We start from the raw sequence: 2,726 nt of genomic DNA on the forward strand, positions 1-2,726 counted from the left end.
CAGCCACTAATTAGCAGCTTCTAGCTACATTTATCAGCTAGTTTTGTCAAACATGCATATCCGATGTAAAATGTTAATAGAGCAACGAGAGGAATATGATCAATGACCAATGAGCCAGAAAACACAACTTGTGATTGAAGTAAGCCTGGCCATTTGACTTTCAACCCAGCCCACTTCTATATAAAGTTTAATTTTAACTTAAGTTTTATTTTATAATTTAAAATATTATATCTATGGTTCTACAAATTTGTAAAGATAAGTGTTAATTTAGGTTGTTATTCAATATACACCCTTTCAAATTTATGTAATATATCTAATTTCTCATTTTAATGTACTACCTCAAATATCAACTTTATAGTAAAACCTTACGAAGCACCCTTAACGGAAGCCCTCTAAGAAAATCATCAACAATATTATTTGTAGCCTGGACTAGTAGACGGGTTGTAAGCGATTATTATTGATCATGAATTCATGGTAGTGTAATGACTTTATCGCTACGGTTTGTGGTTACAACCGCCATAGGCCCATAACTATAGTATACATATATATCGTTATACGGTTTATGTAATATTAGAATGTTATCTTCAATCAATCGTTTTTTACGTGTTCTTTAATTAATTTGATTCATATATTATCAATGTTTGATTGTTTGGCTATTAGTTGTTATTTCTTGATCACACCCGCTATATATTCAAAGTTAAGAATCTCATATGGTTAAAGAGTCTACATCAATAGTATATAAGTATGATTGCCACAAGAAATTGAAACATTTTCAAACTCACAAATGTATATAAAATAAACAGAAAGACATTTTTTTATTACATGAAGAAAATTACACTCATTCAAACCTTAATTTTAAAATACAAAATACAACAACTCAAATCACAAATTCAATCACATTGATAAACACCTTATGAATTCGGCACCCTGCAGTTCTTCCTAATCTCGCCCTTGGATCCGGTGAGGGGACGGATATCGCCCATCTTGACCATTGCGGCCGCAAAATCCTTAAAGAAACTTTCAGGGTGTTTGTTGTACTGCTCCACCAACGAGTCCGTGGATCCACCGTTATGCAGCACCTGGTCTGAATGGAGCAAACCCTTTTGGCTGATTAGATTCCCATAGTAATTGTTATCGAAACAGGTTGGTGTTTTAAGGTCAAGTGGTGCAAGGTTGTTGTCACCAGAGCCGCTTCGACTTGGGCAGCTTGCTTGTCTTGACTTAGCGAATTTACCATCGATGTTGGATTCGTTGTAAACACGTGCTCTAAAGGTAGTGCATCGTGCTTGTCCGGTTGTGTGTGAGCCGGAGAGTGCCACCATATCTTTAGCGGAGAGGCCCACTGCTTTGAACCGGTTGATGAGGTTGCTGAGAGTGGATGTTGGTGGTGGTATAACTCCGCTGTTGGCGGCCGCAAGGCTAGCTGTCTTGGAGTCTCTTCTTCCTAGTTTAACTGTCCATTCTGGTCCACCTAACTGCGGGTAGACATATATATAACATCGATTACTAGTGTTTTATATCGGCTTATAATTGACCGACTCGTATTAATTTGGTTGATTAGGGTAATAGGTTCCGGTGTTCCACTATAGAGTATATTTAGCAATGCACGGAGTTATATATACTTACAGCAAGGACGGATTCAAGAGCAGAAATTGCTAAGATATCAGCACACGAGACAACACCGGGGCAAACTGCTTCAACCTTCTTCTTAACATCATCAATCACATTAAAACCCCTAACCGAATTAGCATTCGGCCCAGCGTTTTTTCCCCTCTGAATGAAGACGTGTCATCTAGTAGAATGGACCCGTCGCACCCCTACAAGAACAAAAGTTATTAAACTTTTATCATAAAACAAGTAGTATATTCGGGAAAAATAGTTAAGTCGACTAGAGAGAAATTAAATCACATACATTAACAAAACAATCATGGAAATGAAGCCGAAGGAGGGACGCGCCCATGCGTTTCTCCTTGGCCACAGCAGCCCGAACCACTGAGCCTACCGCATCAAAAACCTTAGGGCAACTTTTCGAGTAGAAGTAGGGAGTGAGTTGAGCTGAAGAAGTATTGCTCAATAAAAACAAGATACAAGCAAGAAATGCAAAGGAGATTATATGAGAAGAAGCCATTTTGTAACTAAATGATAGTGAGTGTGTTGGATGAACAAAGAGTTGCTATATATAGGAAGAAGTGTGGGTTGAAAATTGAAAGTTCAGCCAGAGCAGCTTACCAACTAATCTAGGATGATTTGCATGCAAATTAATTAACATGGCAAGTTTATTTAAAAACACGTTTACGTGCTAGAATATATGTGTGAATTTGTCAAAACTCAAAAGTGTTTTGTCTTTACATGCAAGTTGACAGTATATTATTTGGGTAATTTGTTGTCTGGACAATATCTTAACATATGTGTCGGGGTATGGTACTAAGAACCCTAATTTATTGTGTTTTGGGCTTATTTTATTATATGGGCTAATACATTTGTTTTTGGGCTGAGGGGGTTTTGTGGAGGTAACCCTAACTGGGCTAGGCCCATTAGGGTACCATGATGGTGGCCATGAGGCTCCCTATATAAGGAGGTCTCCACCTCCTTATCAAGGGTTGGCAAATAGCTCAATAAGAGCCACCACCATATTTTTGTGTCTGTGAACAAGAGATCCTCTGGATTTCTTAGCGGTCACCTCCACACCCCCAAAAGTCACAGCAGATCACAGCAGCGGTCGGAGC

The 2,726-nt window shown here is 38.5% G+C and overlaps 1 pseudogene across 1 annotated transcript; it reads right to left on the reverse strand.

Annotated features, from left to right (window-relative positions):
- Positions 1 to 826: 826 nt before the first annotated feature.
- LOC143593527 (peroxidase 4-like) lies at positions 827 to 2,259 on the reverse strand (annotated as a pseudogene). Its single transcript, XR_013146122.1, has 3 exons — positions 1,913 to 2,259; positions 1,627 to 1,817; positions 827 to 1,475 (listed from the first exon to the last, which is right to left on the reverse strand). The product of XR_013146122.1 is annotated as a peroxidase 4-like (transcript).
- Between the last annotated feature and the right edge of the window lie 467 nt (positions 2,260 to 2,726).

The sequence above is a fragment of the Bidens hawaiensis genome, unplaced genomic scaffold (genome assembly GCF_021521415.1).
Source record: "Bidens hawaiensis isolate Kalapana, Puna unplaced genomic scaffold, B.hawaiensis_p1.1 tig00001685_1, whole genome shotgun sequence".
Taxonomy (NCBI): Eukaryota; Viridiplantae; Streptophyta; class Magnoliopsida; order Asterales; family Asteraceae; genus Bidens; species Bidens hawaiensis.